The sequence below is a fragment of the Lepisosteus oculatus genome, chromosome 14, assembly GCF_040954835.1.
Source record: "Lepisosteus oculatus isolate fLepOcu1 chromosome 14, fLepOcu1.hap2, whole genome shotgun sequence".
Taxonomy (NCBI): domain Eukaryota; kingdom Metazoa; phylum Chordata; class Actinopteri; order Semionotiformes; family Lepisosteidae; genus Lepisosteus; species Lepisosteus oculatus.
Genome location: NC_090709.1, coordinates 54763947 through 54786421, shown reverse-complemented (window position 1 = coordinate 54786421; position 22475 = coordinate 54763947). Strand labels below are relative to the sequence as shown.

Here is a 22475-nt window from a genome sequence, read left to right as displayed (position 1 = left end):
TTTTTTTCTTTAAAGTACCAAGACCAGCTATATACTGTATGTTTACGTTCCAAAATTAATATCGTTTACGGCCTTCACACGCGTTACAGTATGCTCCTATTCTTTTTATGCTCAGCTACTAAGATTTCCCTTCAGTGGTAAAATTCAATATCTACAACGGGCACAGTAAAGACGTTTACAGTAAGTCTTTCTACGACAGACCAACGGACCACGAGTGCCCCTGTCGGTCAACCAATCACGCACCGCGGTACCCCGTGTCATCATACCTGCGGTACGTTTCTGTACCGCTCACTTTGAATGGCTGCATCTGTAATTACAGTGACATAACCTTGTTGCTAGATCATATTGTTCCTAAAGGTTTACAACATCCTCTAAAAAGGAGGAGGCAGATTGGCGGATACATGACCCAAATGATGAAGAAGTGTCCATCTAAATTAAACCACACGGACATGGAGAGGAAAAGATAGGCGGCCGCTTCTAAAAAGAGGTAAGGACTCCTCTTTTCTAAAAAGTCCCTTGTCCTCTCCATGTTGCTGTGGTGGGTTCAGGGTTTTCCTGAAGCTGAAGCAAATACAACAGAAAAATGAGTTAATGGTGTATGTGTTTTTAGATGCCTCTTTTGTGAAGGTGGGGTAGAAAAAGAGGGATTGCTAAAGGAATAGCGTCTCGCCCTGCCCGTGCGAAAAAATCCAGGTGTTGCATCCTGGTACACGACTGCAGTACGGCTGAAGGTAGTAACTAGAACTGTACCCGCAGAAGAGCCGAAAATGGTAACTCAATTCAACTGTGTGTTTAAAGCCAGGATTTGGAACCTGGTCCGTGTTCCCGTATTGTGATAGTTCGTCAGTTTGTCTCGACTGGGGGATTCCGCGGGGCGCGTGGGAGACGTGAAAATGGTTTGGTGTGAAGAAAAAAAGTTTGATTAATCCAAAGTGAAACTTAAAAGAAATATTGACTGTCAGACGGAATTTAGGCTGAACAGGAATGTAGAAAAGTGTATGAATATTTGGATAAAAATAAACAATAGTTAGAGGAATATTTGAGAATTCAACAGAATATCATAGATGAGACGCAAAAATCCCTGATGGAAAAGCTAAAAGCAATGGCTGAACGAAACGAAGTTATATATGCAGAAAAAGAAACAGCAAAAGAAGAAATAGAACGCCTTAAGAGAGAATCTGGGAGAAGGGTGGGAATAAGTGTGGAGATTTTTGAAAGAGCATTACCCACCGAAAACTGATTAGAGAAAAGTAACAGCATGTCAGCAGAAGGAAGTGAGGATGTTTTCAGATTTTACAGAAAGGTTTATAGCTTTATGGATAGTATACTCGGGGTTAGCCGATGAAAAGGAAGTGAATGAAGATACTTCCACAGTAATAAACCAAATTTACTTGAGTGTGTTAAAACCTGATGTTGCCAAGAATGTACAACTATGCTTTCCTGATATTACGGACAGTGGAGACAGATTTGATTTAATAACTCGCGAAGCATGCATGCAGAAGTGCGAGCGCTGCAAATGGGAGGTAAAAAGACTCCCAAGGAGGAGAAAAGGGAGCCGCCAGTTTGTCGAAACTATTGTGCGACTTTCATGTTATACCGAGATATAAAACCCCAAAGACAAAACTACTAATAAGCTGGTGTGCAGTTACTAAAAAAAAATGTGTTTTTTGGAGAATCTGGAAGAAAGATGCTTGATTTCACAATTAAAGAACATGTCAGAAGCTGAAACGAGAGCCGTGCGTGAACTAACAGCTTTAATCTAGTAAACCCCTCTTTAGCCTTCCTAAATTTATCTCAGGAATGAAATAAAAGTGAAATAATCTTACAGTGTGCAGTAACTGGGGAACACAGGAGCACAGCTGTTCTGTTTTTAGACTAAAACAGCATAAAAATGTGATATAAAGTTTTCTAATAGGTAACAGGAGGCTACAGGAGAAGGAGTGCAAGGGTTGTGTTTAAAGCAAATATAAGCTGTCAGAGTCTGCTTGGGTAAAGATGTACAGTTTCAACTACTGATGTGGGTGGGGGACACCCCAGACCTATTTTAGGCCCAGACTGTAGCATTTTATAAGGAATTACTGCATGAAATAGCATTTATGTAAACCTAACTCAATAGAGTTATGTGATATTGTGATTGTTTTACCTAATGAGGGAATCCATAAGGCCGGGCTACTCCAAGTACTGGATCTTGAAAAAAAAAGGAGTATAAAACCAACTACATGATAAAGCCAGGGTGAATGCCTTCTCAGAACGAGCTTGTCCAGTGACGTATTGGTTTAAGGGGGGTAGTGCAGTCTAAAGACAAAATTGCCTTGACCCCTGCAGCAGAAACCGGTTTTGATGTTTTGATACAAGCTTTTTTGCAGGCACTGGCCCTGGACTGGATTCCCTCAGACGTATCATCTGTATGTAATCTGTCTGTAAGTGAAAGAAATGGGTTGTGAGCCATTGTGCTGGTGCAGGAGCATGGAGATAGGCATCGTCTGGTGGGTTATTATTATTCAGGACCCCTTGATGCGGTGGCCAAGGGGCCGTGTTTATGTGTTGTGCAGGCTACCTGCCTGGCTGTATAAACTGTGAATAATCTGGTGTAGAACTAGCAGACCGAATGAAAATATTTAATTGAAACTTGTAAATATGCTAAATGGAAAATTGTAGCAATTTATATAGACTGTATATATACATTTGGTGTATGCTACAATTTTGGATGGCAGTGAAGGAATAGGGATTTCCCCAACATGGAAGGGACTCCAGTCAAGAATGCTGGGTTTGTCTCTGAACTGTTAGAAGCTTTGCAGCTACTGGCTGAAGTAGCTGTGGTAAAGTATAAATCACATAATAAAGAAATGTTTCCAGTAACTCGAGGGAACAACTTTGCAGATGTAGCTGTCAGGTGCACAGTCCAGGTAGAACAGGAGTCTGAGACCCCTGTGAGACCTCTGTTGGTGAAAAGGGGACAGCTACAGGATATTCAGGCTGAGGCCTCTAAAGCAGAGAAAAGGACATGGTTAGAAAAGAGTGTGGTGCTGCCAGCACACTGGACGCTCTGCATGCCCTCACAGCCTAATGCCCTTTGTAGCTCGACAAATGCACTCTGTCGGACACCTGGGTGGGGACCGTGTTTGAAGCAGTAGCCACTTATGTGGTAACTCAATGTGATGCTTATCAAAGGAACTCAACTACAGTTCAGGTGCAGGTGCTACAGCTCAAAAGGCCTGCTCCTGAGAAACCTTTCACGCAGTAGCAAATGTTTACAATTTACAATTGTAAAGGGAAACCTTGGCTCTTATCATCTGTTTTCCCAGTGGGTTGCTGTCACTGCCTCTGTGTCTACCAAACACTTGATGATGGAGATAAGCCCTCGGTGGGCACTGACCTACCGCTTATATTATGATCAAGGGACAGGCTGTGGCTGCATTATTCGGGGTGAGATGGACTGAGATCACCCTCAGTCTGCTGGAACAGTGCAATGAAGGAACAGAACTCTAAAAGATCGACTAGACATCAGACTGAAGGAACGCCATGGAATGCGGGCTGGATCAAACAGAACTGTGTAATAGAGCCTGTTTGATGTCATCACAAGCCAATCAACAAAACTTCCTGGAGGGATGAATTTGGCTAATGGATTGTTGAATTTGCTAATTCTCTATTGTAGTATTGTAGGTTGTTAATTGAAGTGGTGCATGGGGCTGGTGAACAGGTGCTGGACACTTGGAGACCTCCAGTAGAGGGAAGACACGACCTGATACCTGGCGAGTGGGGTGTAGGTGAGGAAGATATACCCTGCCAGATGTTGCAACCCTGCTGGGAAGGACCATATCAAGTGCAACTGACTACCGACTCTGCCATCTGAGTGACAGGATGAGATCGCTGGATCTACGCATTGCGCCGACACCGAACCACTGCACCAGAGACTGAGTGAACATTAATTATTATATTGTCACTGTTTCTGTGTTTGTTGAGCTTCCTGAAGGGGGATGACAGTGTACCTGTTAAGTGTAATGAGTTTTACTTTGATAAAATGGGGATATGGAATCAATACTTTATCAGTCAGCCACAAATAATAATCGGAGCTCATGTTGGGATTGTATTGCTATAAAAGATGCTCATGGGAGTAATCCCCTTTGATAGAGATGATTATTTAGGTTTACTGGCATGGGTAAATAGCCCTGCTTTTAGTCTGAGTGTAACTCAGATGTATTAGAATGGAAATAACTGTATGCTCCTCGCTATAATCACAGTTTTAGGCCATTCTCTATTAGGGTGATAGACAGCTGTTTAGGTGAGCAAAGACTAAACAGTACTTGTATTCTAGACAATTATTAGCAAATGAATGACTTAGCAAAGCACATCTATGATGAAGAAAAATATATATCATAATTATAATCCAGATAATTGGGGCATTGGTGCATGGCTACAGTCTGTGCTAGGAACCTGGAGAGGGTCTCTGGTTCAATACATATTTGTGTGTCTGGTATTATTCGTTATGATCATACTGTTAATATCCTGCTTGAAAAACATGTGGACTAAAGCTGCTGCTTCTGTGCTAATTGTACGCCCTGAAGGGATCATGAAGGTCAAAAAATGATTTCATGGGAAAGGTTCTCTTATCTAGTGGCAGAACCTGATGGGTAGAACAATATAGTTTTAAGGGGGGTTACCCTTGGGAGTGATTCCCATAGATGCACATTATTATTATGGTTTGTTTGTTCATAATAAGATGTTTTGCAGGAACGGACCAAAGAGAAATTTTACAACTTCAACTAGAATTGTTCTGCAAAACGGCACAGCTGAGGCAGTGGAACAATGTGTAGATTTTTCTAAGAGTTATTACCCAGCTGTTGACCAATCTTGTAAAATAATCCTAAGAAAAATGCTGGGCTCCAGCCCACAGGGATTTACCTGTGCTGTAAGAACTAATGCGTGAATAAGGAGACTGGATTCTGGTGAAAGACAGGAAAAAGAAATGGTGTTCACTCAGGTGGAGGGGGTTGTGCCAGGTGCCCTGAATTCATGCTTCCCACTATAAAAAGGTCACAAACGAACTGAGCAAAGAGCAGGAGTGATGTCTCCACAGGGATAGATGGGGATCACATGCTTGGGACTGATGTGCACAGCCTTTTTCCTTTTTATGTGGAAGCCTGTCACCCAGAAGCCCAGAAAGAGGAAGAATCTAAACGCGAAGCCTCTTTGTATACAAACTGGCTGAATGAAACTGATAATGAGGGGGGTATGAGTAATTTGTGGTACAAATTTATAAATCATACTGTAAAGTTAAAGAAATGTAATGCATCTTGTTATGTATGTGTTTTAATGCCTCATTCTACAGCCTCACCCATTTCTCTCCTGGTTAGAATCACTGTTTGGGCCAGGGGGAATGTTTTTCTTTAAGTTACTAACACCGATTATAGTAGCTGTGATACTTGTCTTTCTGTTTTTGTGTTGCTGTACAAAATATATTATTCCAATGCTTTGAAATATGGTAATGAATATGTTTGTGCATCAGTATGTTCTGGTAAGAACGCAAGAATCCGAAGTATGGGAGCCTCCTGGGAGTCCATATGAAGAATCTAACTTTTAATCATTTTCAAGAATAAAAAGGAGGGAATTGAAGTGGAAATCTAATAAGTAAATTGATTCTTAAAAATGTAGAGAGCTTTGAAAAAATATATTGGTGCTTTTAGATAATATATTTCAAGAATGTAACTGCTGTGCTACAGTGCGTGCAGAATTTTAGAAAACAGTTCGTCAACAAAGTACACTGTTTAGGTTAGTTTAGAAGACAATGTACCAAAACAATATATGCTGTCTGGGTCATTAGAATTAGCTGAAAGTAACTGATAAGCTTTGAATAACAAATCTAGTTTTTCTTCTCTCGCTCTATGATGTAATCTGTTTTCTCTTAGAGAAAGGGGAAGTTTTAGAAGGGACCAAGTGCTGAACTTTTTTACAGCGCAACGTCTTATAAAATCCCTGTACTGCTTGTAACAAATTGAGTCTCTGGTTGCACTTTGCGAAGTGGCAGCAGGGCTCCCAATATTGCAATATTGAAATAAAGACCTTATTCAGGTGAGAACTCTCTCTTGTGGATTCCTTGATAGTTATATTTCCATGACACCGGGAACAGCATGGTTGTTCGCTGCCATATAGTCTAGCGGTTAGGGTTCCTGGTTTTCACCCAGGCGGTTCGACTCGGTTTTCCTGCTTTCCAAAAGATCAGCACCGTGTACGAAAGAGCCGCATTAAAACTACTCGAACGTGCAAAACGTGCGAGAAGAGGGGGCGCTTGTTTCCAACCGAAACTTCTCGGGTGTGAGACCAGCTGATCATCGCTGTGGGAGGGTTACTCTGGTAGACAGGGCTGACCTTCGGCAATAGGATTTATAGTCTCCAAGATGATATTTGCACTTTCTGGAGAGGCGATTTTCTCCACTTCAGTAGCCCGATTTCGTCGATTGCGTGGAGAGGGCTGTAGAATGTGGCGCCGCCTTTCCTGCTCCGTCCATGACAGGCGTGCTGGTCTCTGGAGAGAGAGCACGGTCCATCAGCGCACTCCAATAAAGGCACTGGAAGCAGCTGAATCGCATTGGCGAAGCTCAGCGCTGGGCCGCTGGGCACGTCTTACCACCGTTTCTGTAGTGTAGTGGTTATCACGTTCGCCTCACACGCGAAAGGTCCCCGGTTCGAAACCGGGCGGAAACAGACGTCTTTTATCGCCAGGCACAAAAGGGGATTGGGGATTCGCCTAGCGCTGTGATCGAACAGACCCACTCACCTCTTAGTGTGGCGGGATCTGCACAGTGCATGTCACAGCGCATCCTGCTTTCACTTCAATGCGCGTCCTGATGTACCCCAGTCTCCCGCGTGACAAGTGGGGACAGGTGACAGGTCCTATACTAACGAGGAAGACATCGCTCTCTCCGACCCACCGTGCTGGAAGCCGACGCGTGCTGTGATTCCTTTACGGAGCAGAAATGACAACCGAAGAGCCGAAAGATCATTTCAGCATTTCGCGTCTGAACGGAAAACACAAACGACCAACTCGGAATGACTTGCCTTTGACGCTTCTCAAAGCGTTCTTTGTGCATCGAACAGACCCACTCACCTCTTAGTGTGGCGGGATCTGCACAGTGCATGTCGCAGCGCTTCCTGCTTTCACTTCAATGTGCTTCCTGATGTCGAGTCGTGTGCCGTGCGGAGGCTCTGAAAGCGAGAGCAATGAAAAGGTGCACGACGCTGTGAAAGAAAACAAAAAGTGAAAGGCAGTCATTCCTCTAAGGAGGTGAAAGAAAAGCAAGTTACTCCCCGTCGGGGAATCGAACCCCGGTCTCCTGCGTGACAGGCGGGGATACTTGCCACTATACTAACGAGGAAGACGTCGCTTTCTCTGACCCCCGGCATCGTGTCCCGACCCAGCGTGCTGGAAGCCGACGCGTGCTGTGATCCCTTTACGGAGCAGAAATGACAACCGAGGAGCCGAGAGATCATTTCAGCATTTCGCGTCTGAACGGAAAACACAAACGACCAACTCGGAATGACTTGCCTTTGACGCTTTTCAAAGCATTCTTTGTGCACGACGACTGCGCCGCCTAGCAGCAACAGGGGTTTATGGCAGGAAAGGGGGTTAACTGATAAGGATTCCAGATGCGAGGGGGCATAATCTTAAACTGACCATTTGGCCAGGGTCTCTTAACTGGCCAAATATCATGACCCCCCCCTTACCATAACACCGAATGACGTCTGAAGCAGCTAGGAAGGACTATGTAACCTAAAAGTTTGTACCGGCACATCGAACAATACTTCCGTTTTGTTGTTTCTTGCGGGAAACAAGACTTCGGCTTTATTGTTCCTTGCGTGCAATACAGTCATCTGTTTTACTTCATCTCGGGATCCAGAACCTTATTCCTTCTGTTACAACAAATTTGGCGTAGTCGGCGGATGCTCCAGAAGGCGCAGAACTTCCCATCCGCAGGAGAGACGGTCAGCGCTCACATTACTAAGAGGTAAGGACTCCTCTTTTTAAAAAAAAAAAGTCCCGACTCTCTCTGATCGATTGGGAAGTCTCTGCTCCCTGCGAGAATCGCCTGAGATGACGGAGTAAACGTGAGTTCCTGAATTCCTCTGGCCCGGGGGAGACACCGGTGTATGTAATGGGTGGTTTGCTGCAAGCCCAGAATTTGGTCTGGCAGGCGGTCCGCGGTATTGTGTACAGGCGTTCGAAGCTGGTGTAGGCGTCCCACACTGACAGATTGAAGAAACTGAGTCTCTTTAGTCTGAAGGGAGTGTCTCACACTGACAGGCCGGAGGAACTGAGTCTCTTTAGTCTGAAGGGAGTGTCTCACACTGACAGGCCGGAGGAACTGAGTCTCTTTAGTCTGAAGGGAGTGTCTCACACTGACAGATTGAAGAAACTGAGTCTCTTTAGTCTGAAGGGAGTGAACCCAGGTGCCCTGTGCTGAGCCAGGATCAGGGTGGAGTGGCGATTGCCATGATCCGGCGAGCACAAAGCTTCATCAGCTGCCCTTTGCCACTGGAGGTAAGAGGATGTCCAGTGATGACGTGCTTCCCTGTCCATCGTGGCAGTGAACAGGTCCTGGTTACAGGATCTCTAAAAAAGGGAATAAAGACTGAAATCAGATCCGACCCACCATGCTGCCACGGCGACGGTGCACTGCCCAGTGAAAGTGGCAGCCTGTCCCTAGACTGTGGGTGGAAACTGGAGCACCTGGAGGAAACCCCCACAGACCAGGGAGAGAACATGCAAACTCCACACAGACAGCACCCACACCCCAGGTCCGGCACTGTGAAGCATGCCCGACGATGCGGAAGGGCTTTTACAAATGAGTGTGTAACTCACGCTGGTGCCCAGGATGGCCTGCTACCGGAACGCAACCTAATTTTCTTCATGCAGTTTGTTCGAAGCGGTTCGCAGGAGCTGGAGGTGAGGACTGAGCTGGGGTCCAGTGTGCGAGAGTGACTGCTGATGTCACGTGTGTGTGTGTGTGTGTGTGTGTGTGTGTGTGTGTGTGTGTGTGTGTGTGTCTGGATCATTGTGAGCACCATCAGGTTTGTGTATTTGTTTAAACAAGAGGACGTCTCTGTACGGGTCTGACTCTGTGTGAAGGTGCAGCTCTAACTGTGTCTATCTCTCTAGCTGTGAGCGCCTGTCTATCTCTACAATGCATGAGGGGCTAAATCTGCCTCCGAGAACCCGACTTTTCAGAAGAAAAATCTATGAAAAGGCACAGCCTGGCCCTCTTCTCTTGCTCCCGACGTATAACACACTGGGGGATGAAGCTGGTGTCTCCAGCTGTAACCCTAGCTATTTATGCAAACAGCTCTTTTATGAAAAGCAGCTCTAGGCCTAGACAAGAGGAACAGATAAAACAAATCTTGGACTTATGACTTATTCAAAGCAGACTGAGTGCTGCTATACTGTATGTAGGAACCAGAGATGAAGAATGAGCTATTTAAGGAAATCAGGAGTGTGAGGGAGGGACTGTGTGCTTTTCCTCCCAAAAGAGAAGGTTTGTGGTTCTTTATGCTTTTCTGCACAGGCTGCCAACGTTTGGGTTCTTGGTTTGAATGCTCGAGTTGTCAGGCTGGCGTTTTTTGTTCCTGTTGGAGCCCATAATTGTGAACAAGGCGCTTGAGGACGTCTCTGTGCGGGTGTGTGTTTGTAATGACGTGTGTGTGCCTCTCTGTTTCAGTATAAAAAATGCATTTAAGACATTCAGCCTTTTCATGTTCCTAATATTCTTTCTTTCTCGACAATAATAACTAAGGTGGCTGCTGGAAGAGGTGTTAATGGGGCCAGCAGGGGGTGCTCACCCTGCGGTCTGTGTGGGTCCTAATGCCCCAGTCTAGTGATGTGGACACTGGACTGTAAACTGGCGCCGTCCTTCGGATGAGACGTAAACCGAGGTCCTGACTCTCTGTGGTCATTAAAAATCCCAGGGTGTTTCTCGAAAAGAGTAGGGGTGTAACCCCGGTGTCCTGGCCAAATTTCCCATTGGCCCTTACCAATCATGGCCTCCTAATAACCCCCATTTATGAATTGGCTTCATTACTCTGCTCTCCTCCCCACTGATAGCTGGTGTGTGGGGAGCGTTCTGGTGCACTATGGCTGCCGTCGCATCATCCAGGTGGATGCTGCACATTGGTGGTGGTGGAGGGGAGTCCCCATGTCCTGGAAAGCGCTTTGAGTGGAGTGTCCAGAAAAGCACTATATAAGTGTAAGCAATTATTATTCATTATAATGTAATAAGTCAATTTTTTCTCACCCCTCCATTGCAAGGCATACACAGCACAAACACCAGGAACAATTATCTCAGAAGCCAGTTAACCTCCCAAAAGAAATAAAAGGTGTTAAAAGTAAGTATCTCCTTTAGGTGAGGACAGACTGGATCAAACAAAAACAACATTTGAAGTGAATTGCAAATGTATTGAGTTGTGATGCAACTGTAACTTGAACCTAACATGACTGGGGCGAGCATTTTTGAAATTGCATTTTCACAGCTGAAATACAAAATGAAGCTGATCGCAGTCCAAACTCAAGGTATTGTTGTAAAACTAAATATTCAACATGTTTCTACCTGTCCCTTTTCAGCTCACTTGGAAGTCCATAGCCTGCAGCCTGGTGCCTCTCTCTCTCTCCCTCTCCACACTGCTGGTCCAGTGGAGGTGCTGTTTGATCCTGCAGGATCTGTCCAGTCTCGTATAGTCTTACTGAGCAGCGCAGGGCTCCCTGGCCCCAGGTACGAACAGTGAGTGTCAGTGCAGAACAGCTCTCTGACACTCCGCTCCCTCACTCCAACTGATCAAGGCAACTACACAGAGAGAGACCTTAAGGGAAGCAGTATCAGCACTGTGATCGTCACTGTGGGTGGTAAGCAGGTCTACAGTAGGGTCACTAGAGGGCTCTATATTCTTGACAGAGTGTGTTCTTATATCATCCTCTGTCCTGATCGTCTTTCAGCTCACAGAGACACTGTCACCCTGCAGCCTGAAGCCTCTCTGTCTGTCCCTCTGTTCACTGGAGAGCCAGTTGAGGTGCCGTTTGATCCTGCAGGAGGTGGAAACTGGACCTCAGTGTGTTCTGTCCAGAGCAGCACAGCCAGCTGTGTCCCCCAGTACAGTTTTTTATTTTTATTTTTGATGATTAGCCATATGTTGATTACAATATTGTACATAATGTATAATTTGAACTCGATATTTTTCAGGAGTGAATGATTGTATATTTTCAGAATAAATTTCGAAACCAAATTATTGTCCCTCGATCTCTGTCTCTCTCTCGCCCTGCTGTCTGTCTGTCCCTGCCTCTCTGTCTCTCTCTTTCAGCCCCGTCTGTCAGTCTGTCTGTCCCTCGATCTGTCTCTCTCTCTCTCCTTCCTCTCTCTCTCTCGGTTTGTTTGTCCCTCAATCTCAATCTTTCTCTTTGCCCGCTGTCTTTCTGTGCCTTCATCTCTGTCTCTCTCTCCTTCCTTTCTGTCTGTCTCTCTGTCTGTCCTGCGTTGTCCCAGCTGGGCCTGTCTCCCTGACTCTCTGCCTTCAGCTCTGTTCGCCGATGTCCCACCAGCCCGTCTCTCTCTCAGCCTGTCTCTTGACTTGCAGGAGGAAGAGGAGGTGGAGACAGCTCCTCTGGCAGGAGAGAGGAAGAAGGTCAGTGCTGGTCCCACCCTGCCTCCTGTCCTGTCTGTGGTGGAGTTTCGCCGTCTTGTCTGTCCCTGGGTCTCAGTGTCTCTCTCTCTTTCAGCCCTGTCTGTCAGTGTCTCTCTCCTCCTCCTCTCTGTCCTCAGTGTGTCTCTCTCCTCCTCCTCTCTGTCCTGTGGTGTCCAGTCAGTGTGTCTCTCTCCTCCTCCTTTCTGTCCTGTGGTGTCCAGTCAGTATGTCTCTCTCCTCCTCCTCTCTGTCCTGTGGTGTCCAGGCAGTGTGACTCTCTCCTCCTCCTCTCTGTCCTGTGGTGTCCAGGCAGTGTGTCTCTCTACTCCTCCTCCTCTCTGTCCTGTGGTGTCCAGTGGGTCAGTATTAGTGGGCTACACCCAGGCTCACTCACCGCGAGTGTGATCTCAGCAGAGTCTCTGTGCTCTTGGGACACTTGACTCACCTGTCTCTCTCTTCCTCTCCCTGTGCTGTCCCTCTCCTGCCCCCTCTCTCCCTCCTCGGACTCCAGCTGGAGGAGGTCCAATCAGCACCTCCTGTGAGACAGAAGAATTAGAAGGTGGGTAATGCTCTGATCCTCTCTTTACTCTTGTCCAGTGTCCAGTCAGTGTCCAGTCAGTGTGTCTGTATGAACCCCTCTCTCTCAGTGCAGTGTTCATGTACTGGAGTGTCCAGTCAGTGTGTCTGTATGAACCCCTCTCTCTCAGTGCAGTGTTCATGTACTGGAGTGTCCAGTCAGTGTGTCTGTATGAACCCCTCTCTCTCTCTCTCAGTGCAGTGTTCATGTACTGGAGTTTCCAGTTGTGTGTCTGTATGAACCCCTCTCTCTCTCTCAGTGCAGTGTTCATGTACTGGAGTGTCCAGTCCGACTCTTAACGTGACTCTCCTGTCTCTGCTTCAGAAGCGCTGGTGCGTCTTTTTAAACTCCCTGAGCTGCGTGTCGGTGGAGAGCGATGATCAGGACGAGCTGATGGAGGCGGTGGAGACTGTAGGTCAGGAGAGGAAGAGCGAGGGAGAGGAGGAGCAGGCTGCCGGGAAGGACAAGAAGAAGAAGAGGAGGTGCAGGTGAGCAGACAGGGGGGCGCCGCCCGGTCGTGTCTGTGATTCAAGGAAGAGTCAAGCAAGTCTCCTCTTGCTGTTTGATGTCATGGTGACGTCTGTGTCTGTGTCCCTCACACCTGCAATAACAATATTCTTTCTAGGTTCCTTTCCTGGTTCTGTGCCAGCTAAGATCGGAGTCGCCTTCCCCACCAAGGACTGGACTGGACTGGACTGGAGCTGAGGGACACCAGACTGGACTGGACTGGAGCCAAGGGACACCAGACTGGACTGGACTGGAGCTGAGGGACACCAGACTGTGCTGGACCGAAGCTGAGAGACCCCAGACTGCACTGGACCGGAGCTGAGGGACACCAGACTGGACTGGAGTGGAGCTGAGGGACACCAGACTGTGCTGGACCGAAGCTGAGGGACCCCAGTCTGGACTGAAGCTGAGGGACCCCAGACTGTGCTGGACCGAAGCTGAGGGACCCCAGTCTGTGCTGGACCGAAGCTGAGGGGCCCCAGACTGGACTGGACCGAAGCTGAGGGACCCCAGTCTGTGCTGGACCGAAGCTGAGGGACCCCAGTCTGTGCTGGACTGAAGCTGAGGGACCCCAGACTGGACTGGACCGAAGCTGAGGGACCCCAGTCTGTGCTGGACCGAAGCTGAGGGGCCCCAGACTGGACTGGACCGAAGCTGAGGGACCCCAGTCTGTGCTGGACCGAAGCTGAGGGACCCCAGTCTGTGCTGGACTGAAGCTGCGGGGCCCCAAACTGGACTGGACTGAAGCTGAGGGACCCCAGACCCCAGTCTGGACTGAAGCTAAGGGACCCCAGACTGGACTGTGGAAAACTTTCACATTATCTCCACCTGAGTCCTCAGATCGTCTGCATGACCTTGTATTATTAAGTATTATTTTAAGGTCCTGTGATGATTGTAAGATGGGGGGGGGGGTCACTAAATAAACCCTTGACATTAATCTGTATTGTAATTTTTGTTCTTTTGTTAAGCATCAATAAAAAAAATTTAAAAAAATCTGTTTAGCTTTTGTTTTTTTCCCTCCCCCCCGAAACTAACGAACAGAGTCTGTCCTTCTCTTTCATCCCGGAGAGTTTGTGGTTGACGGATTGAGGCCGAGAGCCCTCGTTGTCGGCGTGCCACCAGTTGGCGGGGATATAGCAGGGGGGGCATCGTGTCCAATACTCCTTGAAACGGGACAGATTTCAAGCCACCTCCGTCTGAAGAGCAGGAAGTCGACCACGAAGTCCAGGGTGTCCTAGGAAACTCTTTAGCTCTTTAGCCCTCGTTTGCCCAGCAGCCATCTCACCCTGCAGCTCCCAGCTGGCAGCCCCCTCCCCACTGGAGCCCAGCAGGTGGGAGCCTGGTCAGTACCTGGAGGGGAGACTCCTGGGAAAAACTGAGGTTGCTGCTGGGAGAGGTGTTAGTGAGGCCGGCAAGGGGCGCACACCCTGCGGTCTGTGTGGGTCCTGATGCCCCAGTATAGTGACGGGGACACTGGACTGTAAACAGGCGCTGTCCTTCGGATGAGACGTCAAACCGAGGTCCTGACTCTCTGTGGTCATTAACAATCCCGGGGTGTTTCTGGAGGACAGTAGGGGTGTTACCCCAGTGTCCTGGCCTGATTCCCCCCCTGGTCTTGACCCATCATGGCCTCCTTATCACCCCCCTCTCTGAACTGGCTCCATCCCTCTGCTCTCCTCCCCACTGAGAGCTGCTGTGTGCTGAGCGGACTGGAGCATCATCCAGGTGGGGCTGCACACTGGGGGGTCTGGAGGGGATCCCCCTGACCTGGGAAGAGCTCTGAGTGGAGTGTCCAGAACTGGACCGGGGACACAGACCCCTGGACTTACTGGACCGGGGACACAGACCCCTGGACTGACTGGACCGGGGACACAGACCCCTGGACTGACTGGACCAGAGTCACAGACCCCCGGACTGACTGGATCAGAGTCACAGACCCCCGGACTGACTGGACCAGGAACTGCCTGGGATAAATCAGTGAATCGATCTGTCAGATCAGCCAACCCTCTGACAACCCAGCAAGCAATTAGATCAGTCAAAATGTCAATGATCAATTAATCAGTCTGGGCTGTCAAATGATTTTTTAAAAGCTCTCCCTGCAAAACCAAAGTCAGCTCTCCCACTGGTTTCTGGAGTTGGTGCTGAACTAACGTCTTTCATTCATTCCCAGACTAAACAACATCCAGCACCACCACTCCTGCTCCCACAAGTCACATTGAGTATGGCTGGAACACCACTTCAAGGGTGTGCACTGGGAACACTGGGTATCCTCTGAACACTGGGCGTGCACTGAGAACACTGAGTATCCTCTGAACACTGGGCGTGCACTGGGAACACTGGGTATCCTCTGAACACTGGGCATGCACTGGGAACACTGGGTATCCTCTGAACACTGGGGGTGCACTGGGAACACTGCGTATCCTCTGAACAGTGGGGGTGCGCTGGGAACACTGAGTATCCTCTGAACACTGGGAACACTGGATATCCTCTGAACACTGGGTGTACACTGTGAACACTAGGAGTGCGCTGGGCATCCTTTGAACACTGGGAGTGCTCTGGGCATCCTGTGAACACCGGGAGTGCTCTGGGCACCCTCTGAACACCGGATTAACTGAACCGATCAATTAATCAGTCTGGGCTGTCAAACGATTTTTTAAAAGCTCTCCCTGCAACACCAAAGTCAGCTCTCCACCTGGTGTCTGGAGCTGGTGCTGAACTAACGTCTTTCATTCATTCCCAGACTTAAGAACATCCAGCACCACCACTCCTGCTCCCACAAGTCACAGTGAGTATGGCTGGAACACCACTTCAAGGGTGTGCACTGGGAACACTGGGTCTCCTCTGAACACTGGGCGTGCACTGGGAACACTGGGTATCCTCTGAACACTGGGCGTGCACTGGGAACACTGGGTATCCACTGAACACTAGGCACTAGGGAACACTGGGCCAGGATGGCTTTTCTGTACCTAATCAAACTCTGTTTCTCTTTCAGACTTTAATAAAAGCAGCGCTAATTGTTCAGGTGAGAAAGTATATAACTTCATTAAGGGTTTCCGACCTCTATATAAATTAAAAATAAATTATATGCTGTTTAAAGGGGACAGCAGGGGCTGAGGTAGCCAGGATGGCTGTGCAGGGCGTCATCAAACTCTGTTTCTCTTTCAGATCGTGATGCATGTTGCACTGATTGTTCAGGTGAGAAAGTATATAACTTCATTAAGGATCTCCAGCCTCAACATAAATGAGGAATAAAAGATAAGTTATTTGCACATTGGTTAAAGGGGACAGAAGGGATGCCTTTGTTGTGCCCTGATGTCGTGGGCAGAGCCCAGACACAATTATCCCTAAGTGATCCTCACAATACTACATCATGCTTGTGTTACATAACGCTCATATTACATTTCATTTGTATTTCCTTCAGAAAAACGCAGGACAGGTTGGTGGAGACCTATTAAGGGTTTCTGAAGTCTACACTGGGCAGGTTAAACTCTTGTTCAAGATGTCCTCTTCGACAGGAAGCAGGGCCTGTGCAAACTGCAATGACCCGAAAGTACGACCTTTATTAAAAATGGCTAATGACGGTAGCTAGCGATTGTTAAACAAGGTAACAGATATAGAAGACAGACAAAAAAAAACACCCTAGATCAGAGAAGGAATGCTTTCCCCTCTGGGTAAGAAAGGCCGACTGCATTTCCGGGGAAGGAAAGCTGCTTTAGAGGAAACACCGGAGAAGCAGAACTCAAACACTGGGAACACTGGGTATCCTCTGAACACTGGGCGTGCACTGGGAACACTGGGTATCCTCTGAACACTGGGCGTGCACTGGGAACACTGGGTATCCTCTGAACACTAGGCGTGCACTGGGAACACTGGGTATCCTCTGAACACTGGGTGTGCACTGGGAACATTGGGTATCCTCTGAACACTTGGTGTGCACTGGGAACACTGGGTATCCTCTGAACACTGGGAGTGCACCGAGAACACTAGGTATCGGTGTACAGATGCAGCCATTCAAAATGGGTGAGGTATTTCGCGGCATACCGCGACACGCCCACCGGGGTATCATGCGGTTCACGTGTGTCACGTGACTAACTATCCGGCGTCGCTTTGTAAAACCGCCAGGGGGAGCTTAACCTCTCATGTACAGCATTTGAGCCTTTAATTTTGAACTGTGTATTACAGCATGTTAATCATCAGTCATTAAAATGTTGGTATATTTTATGAAAGCAAGATTGCTCAGTTGGACAAAAGTACACAACCTACCTTTATCAGAAATATTTATGCATCAAAGCCTTTACTGAAGATATTACTAATAGTATTAATAATGGATGACTTTGGACAAGCTGTATACTCAAAGTATAATTTCTTTAGCACATTTGTACAAGCACTTGGAATCTGTCCAAGCCATACTTTGTCAGGCATTTTGTTTTACTTCAACGGTCATAAAAACTTCCTTGCTTTTAACAGGGCGTTTCATAATTTCTAACTACAAAAATGATTTAAAATGCGACACCTATCATTCAACTAGAGCTTAAAATATCACAAGGATCCTCAAGAGCACAGCAAAGAGTGTATTAAAAGACACTTGTATTTATCAACGCTTTCTTTTCTTATGGAACCACTTCAGAGGGGTGTTCCAGGAATCGGCACTTTAAAGAAAAAAATACACACCAGTATTCCATTTCTCCCTAAACATTGTAAGCTCAACAAGCATACTTTTAGAATTTGATTAAAAGGGAATATAATATGGAATCGCGTATCTCAAGAATTTAATAACGGTATGATTATATCCGTGTACTGCGGCAGGGCTGTGTAGGGCTGTTTCGCCTGCCTGTCCATGCGAGCTGTCTTGTAGCCTACTGGTCTAGGTGCGTGACTACCAACTGGCAGGTTGTGTGTTTGAATCCAGCTGGTGCTGGACTTCTCATTTTTATTTATTTATTTTTTAATCGCGTAACATAAACATATTACCGTATGAAAACTGTACTGTATACAGTATGTATATTTAATGTCTTAACTGTGCCCGTTGAAGTATTGAATATTCATATCTAATTTTACCACTGAAGGGAAATCTTAGTAGCTTAGCATAAAAAGAATAGGAGCATACTGCAACGCGTGTGAAGGCCATAAACGATATTAATTTTGGAACATAAACATACAGTATATGGCTGGTCTCGGTACTTTAAAGAAAACATACACGAAACATGGTTTCATTATGACCAGAATCGGTCTTGAGATATTTTTAACTTGATTTACAGTATTTGAGAGGTATGTCTTAACACCGATACTACAGTGCTTAAGTACTGCTCACGTATATGTTTCTAGGTTTATATTATGCATTTCATACGGTCAAATTACTTTTGAGCAACTAATAAGAAGCGCGAAACGGTATGCGTTTTAGTTTCGTTTTGTGCTGGGACCCGTGGATTGATTAAAGATATCAAGTACATACAAGTCATTTTTTAAATGTTGTAGTTCGTCTTGAAAAAATGTTACGAGTACATCATCTATCAACAATTACACAGGTTCTGTTTCCATATTGCGGATTTTGGTTAGGTAATATTATTTTCTAGATTTCACGTTGTGAATATGATGGGATGTCTGATGGGATGTTTCTAAAAATCCATCCTCTATAAAACGTCTTCTCTAGTTGTCCTGCATATGTATTCGCTAATGAAGCTGTGTGTTCTGAGCCTGGATCTCTACATTTCTGTATGAACCAGCTTAGAGGGCTAAAGACAGCTTGTGTTTAAATTGTGTGTAAGGCAATTTATGCTTCTAAAGTCATGGTCAGCATTTATTTTTGTACTGTGCTGTAAATTTGTTCTGTGCCAAGTCACATTATTTTATAGCGTTTTTATAGCATTATCAAATACGGTGTTACTGTAGTTTACTGAGTTCCATGTCACATGGTCTGCGATTGAAACCTGTAAAACCGTTTTAATTCGTCACAGCCAGCACTTTTCAGGTGTGAGGGTCTTCTGCTCAGAATGAAACGCTAAAATGTTTGTGTATATTCTAATGGTAGTGGGGGCAGGGTGTGTGGGAACAGGTTTGGTTGAAATTGCATTGGAGATCTATGTTCTTCACACCTGAAACATTTTCTCTCTAAAAGCATTTTCTTCGCAGTTTAACCGATCTTGTTACAGCAAGTTACAGTTTACTATTATTAACCATATTAATTTTAAGTGCTTAATGTAAAATCTTGTAAAAATATATTTTCATTGTTCAAATATACATTAAGTCTGACTATCATATAATAAGTTAAATAAAAAACTAAAGAAAAAATAGGGTTAAATATAATTCAAAATATTTTGCTAACAATGTTAACTGTTTATGAATAATAAAATGTATTAACTAAGGAGTAGGATGGCACAGTTGTTAGTATGTTTTTTGTTTTGTTTCTTTTTCATAAATACAACAGTAGTACCTGATGTCTCAGTGGCTTTCAAAATTAAATTATGCATGCAAACCTGTGAACTAGAAAGATAACTAAGATATCCATCCATTATATTCCATAATATCCATGAAATATATGGCGCTGAAATATGTGTGACACGGTGAGGTGCCCTGGCAGCTGTATGATGCAGTGGTGGCCTGGCACGGTGAGGTGCACTTGCAGCTATGTGACGCAGTGGTGGCCTGGCACGGTGAGGTGCGCTGGCAGCTGGGTGATGCAGTGGTAGCCTGGCACGGTGAGGTGCGCTGGCAGCTGTGTGATGCAGTGGTGGTCGGGTATGTAGAGGTGCACTGGCAGCTGTGTGTTGTGACGCAGTGGTGGCCTGGCACGGTGAGGTGCGCTGGCAGCTGGGTGATGCAGTGGTGGCCTGCCACGGTGAGGTGCGCTGGCAGCTGTGTGATGCAGTGGTGGTCGGGTATGTAGAGGTGCACTGGCAGCTGTGTGGTGTGAAGCAGTGGTGGCCTGGCACGGTGAGGTGTGCTGGCAGCTGTGTGATGCAGTGGTGGCCACTGCGTCACATAGCTGCAAGCGCACCTCACCGTGCCCGGCCACCACTGCATCATACAGCTGCCAGGGCACCTCACCGTGTCAGGCCACCACTGCGTAACACCACATAGCTGCCAGCGCACCTCACCATGCATGCAAACCTGTGAACTAGAAAGATAACTAAGATATCCATCCATTATATTCCATAATATCCATGAAATATATGGCGCTGAAATATGTGTGACACGGTGAGCTGGGTGATGCAGTGGTGGCCTGGCACGGTGAGGTGCGCTGGCAGCTGTGTGATGCAGTGGTGGTCGGGTATGTAGAGGTGCACTGGCAGCTGTGTGTTGTGACGCAGTGGTGGCCTGGCACGGTGAGGTGCGCTGGCAGCTGGGTGATGCAGTGGTGGCCTGGCACGGTGAGGTGCGCTGGCAGCTGTGTGGTGTGACGCAGTGGTGGAAATGTTCACCATGTTTCACCATGCTGAAAATGTTTGTACCAGACTTTTTTGAGGCCTGTTTAATTGTGTCTGAAGTCTGATGTTGTAAATGTTATTGTTAAAAAGATCCATGAAAATGTCACTACTAAAGTTAGCTGGTGCTGTAAGTGGCAAGTTGAGCTCAGATTTTAGATTTTGTGTAGTTGCTAGCGTTGAACTGTGTGTTGGATGCACATGAATATATTCATTATATGCCAGCGCACCTCACCGTGCCAGGCCACCACTGCGTCACAACACACAGCTGCCAGTGCACCTCTACATACCCGACCACCACTGCGTCACACAGCTGCCAGTGCACCTCACCGTGCCAGGCCACCACTGCATCACACAGCTGTCAGCGCACCTCACCGTGCCAGGCCACCACTGCGTCACAACACACAGCTGCCAGTTCACCTCTACATACCCGACCACCACTGTATCACCCAGCTGCCAGCGCACCTCACTGTGCCAGGCCACCACTGCATCACACAGCTGCCAGTGCACCTCACCGTGCCAGGCCACCACTGCATCACAACACACAGCTGCCAGTGCACCTCTACATACCTGACCACCACTGCATCACACAGCTGCCAGTGCACCTCACCGTGCCAGGCCACCACTGCATCACACAGCTGTCAGCGCACCTCACCGTGCCAGGCCACCACTGCGTCACAACACACAGCTGCCAGTGCACCTCTACATACCCGACCACCACTGCGTCACACAGCTGCCAGTGCACCTCACCGTGCCAGGCCACCACTGCATCACACAGCTGCCAGTGCACCTCACCGTGCGAGGCCACCACTGCGTCACACCACACAGCTGCCAGCGCAACTCACCGTGCCCGGCCACCACTGCATCACACAGCTGCCAGCGCACCTCACTGTGCCAGGCCACCACTGCGTCACATAGCTGCATGCGCACCTCACCGTGCCAGGCCACCACTGCATCATACAGCTGCCAGGGCACCTCACCGTGTCAGGCCACAACTGCGTAACACCACATAGCTGCCAGCGCACCTCACCATGCCAGGCCACCACTGCATCACACCACACAGCTGCCAGCGCAACTCACCGTGCCAGGCCACCACTGCATCACACAGCTGCCAGCACACCTCACCGTGCCAGGCCACCACTGCTTCACACCACACAGCTGCCAGTGCACCTCTACATACCCGACCACCACTGCATCACACAGCTGCCAGCGCACCTCACCGTGCCCGGCCACCACTGCATCACACAGCTGCCAGCGCACCTCACCGTGCCAGGCCACCACTGCGTCACAACACACAGCTGCCAGTGCACCTCTACATACCCGACCACCACTGCATCACACAGCTGCCAGCGCACCTCACCGTGCCAGGCCACCACTGCGTCACATAGCTGCAAGCGCACCTCACCGTGCCAGGCCACCACTGCATCACACAGCTGCCAGCGCACCTCACCGTGCCAGGCCACCACTGCGTCACATAGCTGCAAGCGCACCTCACCGTGCCAGGCCACCACTGCATCATACAGCTGCCAGGGCACCTCACCGTGTCAGGCCACCACTGCGTCACATAGCTGCAAGCGCACCTCACCGTGCCCGGCCACCACTGCATCATACAGCTGCCAGGGCACCTCACCGTGTCAGGCCACCACTGCGTAACACCACATAGCTGCCAGCGCACCTCACCATGCCAGGCCATCACTGAGTCAGAGATTAAATAAAACCTCACTCGCACCAAACAAATTTATATTTCTAAATATCACAACATGATCGAATTTAAGTCATTTTAATAACAATGAATAGTCACCTAGGCATTACAATATAAACATTTATATTGATTTAAATAACGTTTTGATTTAAATCGCAAATGCGGGTTTAAATATATGTGTTTTTTGATTCACAATCAGACAAATGCAACATAAATTGATATCTTTGTCTTCTAAGTATCTTAATAAACTTTCAGCATAGCTTTCTCCCCGTTTAGATTTATTTTGGGATCAAACGTGGAAAGATTAGATTGTAATCGTTTTTATTTTTTAAATACATTTTAGAAAGGTGTAATCTATACTAAAAAGCTGTACACCACCTGCTATAAAGATACATATTGTAATACTTTCGGGTTCGGATAGGACAGACACAAGAACTCAGACTTGCGGAGTTAAAGTAAGTTAAAGCCTTGATTTTATATATCACCTAAAAGTGGCATCTCAAAGCAAAGTAAATACCCAACACTGATTGTACCCATCTGTCATGCTAATAAAGCAGCTTGAATTGAATTGAGAGGGGGGTGGGGGGGGTATATTTGCTTTGTGTAT

At 47.3% G+C, this 22475-nt stretch overlaps 2 non-coding genes across 2 annotated transcripts; one reads left to right on the top strand and one right to left on the bottom strand.

Moving 5' to 3' along the window:
* The first annotated feature begins 6629 nt into the window (after positions 1 to 6629).
* trnav-cac (transfer RNA valine (anticodon CAC)) lies at positions 6630 to 6702 on the top strand. The gene has a single exon. It is a non-coding gene; the product is annotated as a tRNA-Val (tRNA).
* Positions 6703 to 7301: 599 nt separating this feature from the next.
* trnad-guc (transfer RNA aspartic acid (anticodon GUC)) lies at positions 7302 to 7373 on the bottom strand. Its single transcript has one exon. It is a non-coding gene; the product is annotated as a tRNA-Asp (tRNA).
* Positions 7374 to 22475: the final 15102 nt, after the last annotated feature.